Source organism: Mirounga leonina, unplaced genomic scaffold (genome assembly GCF_011800145.1).
Source record: "Mirounga leonina isolate KUSES-001 unplaced genomic scaffold, KU_Mleo_1.0 Mir_173, whole genome shotgun sequence".
Lineage (NCBI taxonomy): Eukaryota > Metazoa > Chordata > Mammalia > Carnivora > Phocidae > Mirounga > Mirounga leonina.
The window spans coordinates 90,733,299-90,743,427 of record NW_023270447.1 but is presented as its reverse complement, the minus strand read 5'-3'; the positions used below and the strand labels follow the sequence as shown (position 1 = coordinate 90,743,427).

The following is a 10,129-nucleotide window of genomic DNA, read 5'->3' as shown; positions in this document are numbered from 1 at the left end:
CTGCCACAGAAGGCTCTGTGGCATATATGAGCATACTCAAGTCTCTCCAGGTTCAAGGGCATCTTTCTTTAGTCAACAGGTCCCTAGAATGTCAGGAGCCTACAGGGTGAGTCTTTTTCAGAAACTAGGGAAAGGATGCCAAAACGGAGACTAGTATCCCCTGGGCTCACATCCCCACAAACAGTGGCTCCACCCCTACATGCCCTCCTCCCCTTCCCTCATATTGCAACACACACTCTGGTGTTCATTGTGGAGAGTGCTGGAGGGGACCATGGATGGTGTGGTTAACTGCCCATTCACTGGTTCTGGTGCCTTTGGGAGACTTGTCAGTTACAGTGTCCCAACACCTCCCTCTGCACCACAGAAGTGAGCTCATAAGCCAAGCTAGCCAATAAGAACATTGCACCCTCTTGACCACAGTGACTGGGTCAAGGATGGCCATGTGATATCAGCAGGTCCAAACACAGACTTCTGTGTCATTGAAACTTTGGGAAGTCTTCCTCCATCAGCTTGGGAGCTAGAGAAATACAAGTCCTGGAATGCCAGAGGTTGAGAGCGTGGGCACCAAGGGCAGGCCCCCTGGTTTCCAACAGCATTTCCACCGTTTCCATGTGGTCTGAGAAAGCTGCTCCTTGGTTTCCTCACCTGTAAAATGGAGCTAATAGTGCATCATCTCTCACAGGAGCAGCCTGAAGATGGACCAAGTGACCTGGTCTCTAATTCTTAAGGAGTACCAACTATAGGGCAGGCTCTCCCCAAGCCTTAGCCTGCAACACTGTCTTCATTATATTGTCTGACACCTGCAAAGAGCTGCTAAGGAATCCTATCAAGCAGAGATAAGCAGAGCTGAGCGATAAAAGGGATGTAAATCATGCACATGGTTGGATCTTCTGGGTCCAGCATGCCTTGAGGTCTGTCCACCCCCGCATCTCCCAAGAACGAGTCAAACTTTCTCCCTTACTAAAGCCAGTTTGAGTAGAGTGTTTATTACTTGCACTGAGCTCTGATTACTCTAAAGCAATACATAACCCAATCTTTGAAAAGCAAAAATGTCTCTGTTCCAAGTTATAAACTGCTTTTACTTCCTTGAAAGAGGATCTCTTTTTTGAAAAATTTCTGAGAGGAAAGCATCAGAACCGAATTTCCTTTCTGACTCAAGTCCCGAAACTCACCAGACTGAGAGTCAAGGGAAATTAAGGGGCTGGTCATCTGGTGATTTTTCTCTCTTTCTGGAATATATTGTCCTTTTAACAGCAAGTACTATTTGTATTTGCTGCAAGTAGAATTTTCAATTACTCTTCTGACATCCAGATCAGTCATTGCTTTTTATTAAGCTCTGGATTTAGGAAGAAATATGCTCCTGACAGCAACTTTATTTGAATTCTTCTGCTTAGGTTAATAGCAAATAAAGGCCAAGATCCCCACCAGGTCCAAGCCTACAGAACTGAGTTTGTTCGAAGGGAGGCTGCTGTGTAAGATGTTTTTCCTTCACTCATGCTGTGCCTATGGTCTTTATGGTTGGATATTATTGTCCTTTCAGAAGCTGTTTGCCTTGATCATAACCTAAAGCAGTGCTTGGCTCATAAAGGTATTCTCTCCTTATCCAGTGTTAAACTAGAAACTGTTCCTTGAGCCAGGCAACGGGCTAAGTCCTTCACCTGCATCGTTTTACTTGATGCTTATTACAGCTCTGAGATGCAGGTGATGCATCCCTATTTTACAGATGAGCAGACAAACATGCCCAGAAAATTTAAGTAGCATGCCCAAGGTGGAGAGTGAAGTGAGTGACAGAAACAGGACTCAGAGCCAGGCCCATGTGAGCTAGAAAGTGCTTTGAGCCTCCACCACTACATAATCTGTCACGGGCACAGGAGTCTCTGGACAGGTGCATTCCCTGTGAAACCTGGGAACTCACACACCTTTTCTCATGCATCTGTGCACAGCCCCACTCTTGTGTTTTGACTGAACTTCAAGCATGCGGTAGCGTGGACATAGAAAGTGTGTTTGGGAGAATCCCCTGCAAGGCATTTGCAAGCCTAAGGGGTCTCCACGGAGACGCTTACGTGCCATCAAGGGGCAGTAAAGTGTCTAAATTCCATGCAGCAAAGCACTTCCAGTCTCCAGAGCTATGACCGCTCCCTCCAGACACTCAGGTATGGCTGCACATAAGTTGTTCCTTCCAAACAGCGAAGTCTCCTGTCCTCCCTCCTCCTCCTTCTCCTGCTATCTCTCTTTCACTTTCTCTTCCTCAAGCTAACCCAAGACTTTCACCAACCCCTACACCCTATAAATATCAGCACAACATGTTCAGAGGTTTATTGGATGTTTGGAACACCCTTGGTACGAATCAGGGAGACGGATGGATACAAACAACACAGGTCAGCCCTGCCTCCTGTGGTCTGAGAGACACTGAATCTCTTTCTAGTAAAACTGTGATGCCTTCTTTGGGCCTCTAGAAGAAACTCAGCAATGGCCCTTCAGCCAGCCCTAGACATCACGGCTCTTATGGAGGCATACAAAGTGAGCACATCCCTCTCTGTTGTTGACAGCTCTATAGCACTTGGTTTGAGCCATTCTTCAAATGCAGTTTTGCTCCGAGTCCTGAGCCCTCACTGAGAGCCTTGCAGGTGGTCAAGACTTTGCTTAGATCCAAAAGCTGAGTGACTGCACTAAAAATAAATGCTTTGTGTTGTACATAAATACTCTTTATGGAAAAATAAAGACCTCAACCACATCTCACACAGCTAAATCAGCCAAAAATGCCCCAAATGTGCTGGCCATAGACAGTGCCAGGGTTCCAATCAGGAGAACAAGAAACACAACTTCCAAAAACATTGGGGGTTGCCCAGAATTAGCCACATTTCGGATTGACATCACAGTCTTCCTCAAGACCACCTTCACTTCTGATGCCAATTACACACTCAGAGGGTTCCCAAAACCACACTCAGTCTTGATAATTCTCCACAAGTCCTCACCGAACTCACTGAAAACTGCTATACTGATGGTTAGGGTTTATGACAGGGAAAGAATACACACCAAATTCAGCGAAAGGAAGAAGTATGCAGAGTGGAGTCCAGGGGTTTTCTAAATGTAGTTTGCATTGTTGTGTCCCCCTGAAGTCAGGTCACGTTACCCTCCTTCATAGATGTGAGGGAAATTTTGCCCGCAGGGAAGGTCATCCTAGCCTCAGTGCCCAGAGTTTTTACCAGGGTTTCATTACATAAGTATGTTGATAGGATTGCTCATGTGGTTGATTTCAGCTTCCAGGGCCATTGATACCAATAGCCAGGCACCACCTACACCCATGAGATTGGTCTTTCTGGCATGGCCAGCCCCCATCCTAAATCCAGTGTGGCCAGCCTCCAGGTTAAACAAAGACACTCCTGCTGGATATGATATAGATCACCTCCCAGAAGCTGAGGTCAAAGTCTAGATCTCTCTTTGGGAAAAGCCAAATTCTTTACAACCAGGGATCCAGAAGAAGGTGCAGGAGGTGTAAAAAGGCTGTGGCCAGCAGGGTCATGAGTGTGTGGAATGAGGAGCTCCACTTAGGACAGATTCCAAAAATCAGAATCTCAGAATGGATGGGGTCAGTTGGCAGAAATGTATCCTTGTTATTCCAAGACCTTTAATTGCAGCCTCCTCCCTTCTTTTCTCTCCCATCTGAACTCCCCAGAAGTAGGGGTCACCTTGCCCACAATTTGCCCTTCCCTCCCGGCAATCAGAGCTAATGCATTCCTAAACACGGTGTAGCAAAGACCAACTAATTATAATGCAGTTGCTTGCCCTTATTTTATACTCTGTATTTCCCTGCTTGTTGAGTTGAGAATTGTAACCCTATTATTAATTCATTAAGACACATAATTTCATGCAAAATAATGTGTTTACCCTCTTCTATTAGGTTAAGGTAGTGTGATTACTGGAGCTGTGTCAGGGAATGAGCGACACGCTCCCTGGGGGGCATTCTGAGCCGCTTAATTTCTCGTCGGTCAGATACACGGAGCCAAGGAGACTTGACTGTGGTTCTGATTTTTTGGCATATCCTCTGTTCGGATCTAAGCGAGATATCTGGTAGAAGACATTAAATGAGAGGAAGATGCTTGGGAAAATATTGTTTAATCGTATTTTTATCTGGTTGGTATGAGATGATCTTCTGCATCTCGGCTTGGTGTTGCATAAAAGGGTTCATTTATATTCTGTAAGCTCTTGGGGAAAGGAAAACCAGGGCCTTTTCTGTTTTATGTGGAAAACTGAGATTTTATTTCAGATGGATGAGTTGATGGTAAAGACCCACCCAGAAAAAGACCCAAGAAGGCCCGCTGTACCATCCTTGGTCCTCTGCCTGTTGACCCCCAGATCCTCCTCATCTGCAAACGACCCTCACTGACACCACTCTGACACCTTCCCAAGACCTCCCTGGCATTCTCCTGCACCCAAGACGGTGGGAGGAGACATCAGGATGCTCCGGACTCCCCGCAAGCAAGCTAACTATTCTGATCATGTCAGGACTTGGATTAAAATATCAAGTTTGAGGACAGGGAAAGGATGGGCCTTATCAGCTTGCCATTTTTCTTCCTAAATAATCCTCACTAGATTTTAGCGACTTTTAACCCCTAGAGTTGGACGTGAGATCCTTCTTAAGCAAAGAGGAAGAAAAACGGATACAGAAAAACTAGAAAAACAGCAGAAACGTTCCCCAAAACCAATGGGCAGCGAGATAGAAGTGGGTCTTCCTGTGTGTTAACATAAACCACAGATGAAGGGAAAGAAATGAAGCCAAAGGAGGGACAAAACAAAAATGATAACTTTACAAATTGTAGCAAAGTGGAAAATACCGCGGCAGGGGCAGGCGGGTTGGAGTTGTCAAAGGGAATTACTTTCTGTTCTATATTAATGTTCTCTGTTCTTCCTCCCACGAATGACTAATCTTGTTTTTCGTGAGGACGCTTTTTCCAGTACACTCTGCTTTTGTTTGTTTTCTCTGTACGTATTGATAACTCCTCTGCTTTTATTGGGCCGTCTGTCCCTGGAAGGGCTGGGTTCATGGTGTGAACGCAGGCAGCGTCCTCTAGCTGGAAGTGACCTCAGCATGGACTCTGCACAAAACAGCCATGTGACCAGGGCAGCTCATTCTGCCCCGTGACTCTCAGTTTCCCTGATGCAAAGTGCAAGGGAGAAGGGCCCAGGAGCCTATTTCGCAAGCTCACCAGGTGAAACTGTCAAAAGCTAACTTGGTTACACAAATGCGAAAAATGCATTTTTATGAACAAAGCGTTTGCTTTGTTTTTGCTCCTTTTTCCTAGGAAGGCATCTTGGTTCTTCCCTCTCTTGCAGTCTAGGGACACTCCCTAACCTATTGCTTAGGGGTGAGTTTCACTTCTGGGGGTAGCGGGAGACCCTACCTAGAGCAGGCTGCACTCCATGCCTGGCATGCCCCTCTGAAGACCCTCAGATCTACACTCAAAGCTTGCTTTTTCTCTCCTTAGACACATGTCTGCATGAGGCCCCAAAGAATGTCTGTTCACCCCTAAGTTCAATAAGTGAGTGACAAGTCAGAAAAGAATGTTGATCAAATGGTAAGACATGAGTCAGTTAGAGCAGAGTGTCCACCCACTCGTCAGTAAATGCACTGGGTGGCTGACCCTGAGCACGTGCTCTCCTCCTGTTTCAGAGAGCTCCGAGTCCCACTCTCAAAAATCCAGGTGATGCTGCCAGGGGGTACCAGCATGTGTTCAAATACAGTAGTAGGATTGCCACTAAGACCCCAAGAGACCCGTGTAAGGAGACAGCCATTGGATGAAAGGTGTCTTAATTTGGGTCTACCCCCAAGGCAGAGCCTGGGGCAAGGGCTGGGTGCAGATGCCTCATTTGAGAGCAGACCCCACGGAGCAGGGAGAGAAGACCCTCAGGAGGACAAGTCAACTTCAGTGTGCACTGTTGACATTGGGGCACTGGACAATTCTGCCAACCAGGAAGACCCACCTGAAATTCTGGAGGAGGAGGAAGGTCACCCATCACCTTTCACTGCTGGTCGATGAAGAGGGGCAGCTGCAGTGTCGCCTCCTGCCCTCGCAGGCCTTGCCCGAGCAGGCAAGCACCCTGCTCCATCACAATGGAGAGAATGAGCTCGGCAAGCTCACAGGAATAGCGGGTTTTCTGGCTGGGACAGAGGCCTGGGTGGACAGCCTGGATGTCCACGCTGCTCCTGACGGTTCTCACCCAGTGGGTGCCCAGGGGCCAGGGCTCAGCCCCCGTCTCACTCCTTCAGCACCAGTGTAAGTGATGCCTGTAGGCCCTCTCTCTGCTGGAAGAGCCCTGCAGCGTGCCACAGCGAGGCAGGGTCTCCCTCTGCCGACCTTCCTGCAGATGCAGGAAGCGTTCTCTCCAGGACCCATGTGCCGCCTGCACATATCCCACTAGGCTCTGCTCATCTTTCTCATCCTTCCTTGTGTTCATCACAGACGAATTATCCTCACCACAGAACCCTTCAGCTAAAACCCCAGGCCTTCTGACGTGCTGAAACATTCCCCCTGCCCAAGCTTCAGCCCACACCTCTCGGTCACTGTTTGATGCAAACACAAATAACTTTGGAAAGGAGCAAAAAGGGAGAGAAGGTGCCAGGGTGAGTGGGAGGCCTCTGTGCCCAGAGAGAACCACCAGTGAGACCACGCTGAGCCTGTGGGTGGTGGAGCTACAGGGAACACAGGAATCAAGACAAGTGGCTGAGAGAGAAGGCGGGGGAGGGGGGAGGGAAAGGAAGGGAGGAAGGAGAGAGGGAGGGAGGGAGGAAAGGAGGGAAGGAGGGAGAGGGGTACAGGAAGAGAGAGAGAGAGGGAGGGAGGGACAGGAAGAGAGAGAAGGAGGGGGAAAGTGGGAGGGACAGGAAGAGGGCGAGGGAGAGAGGAAGGGAAGGAGGGAGGAGAGGGGTACAGGAAGAGGGCGGCCAGCAGACTGTTGCCATAGGACGAGCAGAATAGCATCAGCGGGAAGTTGGGAGGAGCTCCTGGGGCACAGGACCCAGGACAGCCAGCTCGGGAGGCCTGGACTCCTGCACAGGGTTTCATGGACTGCAGACTTCACTGGGACTCTCTGTGGGAACTGCCCCCGCACGTGCAGGGCACTCCTGGCTTCTCCGTGCCACCTGCACCCTCTCCCGGCCGGGACCAGACCACAGAGTGGCCGTTTGGCCAGGACTCAGGTCATTTTCAGAATTCTAAGGCCCGCTGTGGTCTGGGGACCCAGGTGAAGGGAGAGGCAGGCTCCATGGCCACGACCACCAGTCGGCACACCTCAGACTGACCTTGTTCCACCTTCTGTGGACGCCACCGCCATGGCGGGAGAACGGTCAAGACGAGCCATCGTTCTGACCAGTACGTCCCTGGATAACGAACAGAGAGGCTGGAACGATCGCTTCATGGAAAATTCCTTTCTGGCCTCAGGGTGCTCTCAGATGTGGGTTCCAGGTGGGGCTGTGAAGAATCTGATAACCTTGCTGATGCTCTGGAACAGCTCATTAAGGAAGGAACCTGAGCCTCTCCAGCGTCTTGCATAAGGTGAATGAATGAATGAATGAATGGCCAGTACATGTGTTTAAAGTCAGGACACACTTCACACTTGATATAGACTGAATGTTTGTGTCCCCCTAAGATTCATGTTAAATCTTCACTCCCAATGTGATGATATTAAGAGGTGGGGCCTTTGTGATTAGGTCACAGGGGTGGAGCCCTCATGAGTGGGATTAATGCCCTTAGAAAAGGGGCCCTCAAGAGCCCCCTCGGCCCTCTGCCCAGTGAGGACACAGAGAGAAGGCGGCTGTCTGCAAAGAGCAAGTGGGTCTTCTCTGCAGACCGCGAATCTGCCAGCACTTTGACCCTGGACTTCCAGCCCCCAGAACGGCAACAGGTAAGAGTGAGAGTCTGTGCTGTTTTTATTACTGCAGCCCAAACAGGCTAAGACAACATCCACACCAGATTTCAGCCCTTCTGCGTCCACTGCTTTAAAACGTGGAGGTGGCTGTTAGGATGGCCTGCCCTTCTCCTTAGGGGATGGGGGATTCCATGTGAAACGCCATGATTTTCGGGTTTCACACACGAAAGGGAGCTCGCCCTCATTTCGGCAGAGGTGAGCCCTATCCTGGGAAGCACACAGATGCATGTGGACCAGTCAGAGCCTCTTGAACCCAGGTATCCAAATGTCTTTGACTACAATTCATTTATCCAGTTACTCAACAAATGGGTATTTGTTGAGTGCCTACTATGTGTACTGGGGCATATCAGTGAGGAAAACAGGCTCGCAGAGCATTTTCCAGGAACGAGACAGACAACAGGCAAAACACATAATAGTAAGAAGAGTAGAAGACAGTGTGAAGAAATCTAGAGCAGAGGGTGTGGGGCTGCACATCTCGGTCCCTGATTGGAGAAGACCTCTGGGGAAAGGCGACACGTGAGCAAGGACTTGGATGAGGTGGGGTGCCCTGGGGCTGTGCAGGGGGAGAACATTCTAGGCACACTTCCGACACTCACTCCCTGTCTGGTGGGTGTTGTTGGGTGTCCCAGAAAGAGAAATCGGGTGGGGTTCCACCCACAGATGCCCTGCCAGCTCCCAGGTTCCCACCACCCCGTGTCACAAAACTAGCCATCCCTCTCCGACTCTGCATGTTGTGGGGGACAGCTCCTCCCAAGCACAAGGCTGTAGGCCCACACCTGAGACATTTCTGGGGAGTTGTGGGCATTCCTGGGGAGTTTTGTGTGGCTTCCATAACGAGCCCCCAAAAACAGGGGCTCTTAAACCACAAGAATTGGCTGTCTCCCAGTTCTGGGACCCAGAAGTCTGAAATCGAGGTGTTAGTGGGCCTGTGCGCCGTCCAAGGGCTCCAGGGGAGGATCTTCCTCTGCTGATGGCCCCAGGCTGTTCTTGGCTCACAGGCACATCCACGCCAGTCTCTTCCTCCATCTCCACGTGGCCAGCCCCGCTGTGAGTCTCTTCTTCAAAGGACACCAGTCATGTTGGATCAGGGTCCACCCTAACTTGACTTCATCCTAACTTGATGACACCTGCAAAGACCCTATTTCCAAATCCGGTCACCTTCCCAGGTACGAGGGGGTCAGGACGGAAGCATATCTTTCAGGAAAAACACAACAAGGTAGTGGAGGAAAGATAATTATTCTGTCGACCCACACGGAGACTCTATCATTGTGGTGGTTCACACCCTCACTGGAGTGAAGACAGGCCGCCTCTATGTTCCAGGTGAAGGTGCTACTGTCTAAGTGTGTTTCTTGTCACTCGGGGCCGTGTAGACACAGGTGTTCGGGTTGGGAGCAGCGTTGCCCGTTAATTACTGGCTGTCGTGATTTCTGTGGGGATACAATTACTCAGTTTTGTTCACTCCAAAACAGGACGAATATGCTCCCGTCCAAGCTGGGTACTGCCACAGTCTCCTGGGTAAGCCGGGATGTCTCCTGGCTTCTGGTCTCTCATTTCTGGTATCCAATTTTCTAATGCTTTTGGTCGGCGATTCCCTGTGGTTGAATCCTTCTGGCTTCGTCTTTATTAAAAGTCTTTAGATGTTGAATTTAATCTCATTTTGGTATTCATGGGGAACATACTCAGAGTTTTGCTGAGCTTTGTTTCTCCAAAGGGCTGAGAAAATTAACTCACGTGAACAACTGTGCCGCGCTTGTCCCTCATCATACATTCCTTCCGTACCCAGAAGCCTCTAGGTTTTGTGTCTTTTGAAACAATAACCAAAGAACAATACATTTCCACTTGGGGTTGCTGTCTTGGACAGATGGCTCAGCACTTTCTCATTTAGCGAAAGAACAATGACGTGGGATATTTTTCCTTCCCTACCAAAGCTTGCTGTCGTTACATTTAATTAACTATTCTGCTTTTAGTCAGTAAATCAAGCAACAAATTCCCTGGTTATTAAAGGTGAATGCAAGGACTTGTGGGTAAAACCTCATGCCTCAAATTTCACTAAGCTGCTAAATCCAACCTTGGGCTTAATGAAAAGAGGGAAGACCAGGAGTCAGGAGACCTGATTGCCATGCTGATTCTACCATTTCATCGCTGGGTGACCTTGGGGGAGCCCTATAACTTCTCTGGGTCCTCCTTCCTCGCCTGCAAAATC

General features: G+C 49.3%; 1 long non-coding RNA gene across 1 annotated transcript in view; it reads left to right on the top strand.

The window, feature by feature from the left end:
• Positions 1-6,989: 6,989 nt before the first annotated feature.
• The window catches only part of LOC118020351, a 4,447-nt gene continuing 1,307 nt past the window's right edge, over positions 6,990-10,129 (top strand). Inside the window, exons 1-2 of the long non-coding RNA XR_004681851.1 lie at positions 6,990-7,553; positions 7,709-7,902. This is a non-coding gene — a long non-coding RNA (uncharacterized LOC118020351). The remainder of the gene's footprint in view (positions 7,554-7,708; positions 7,903-10,129) is intronic.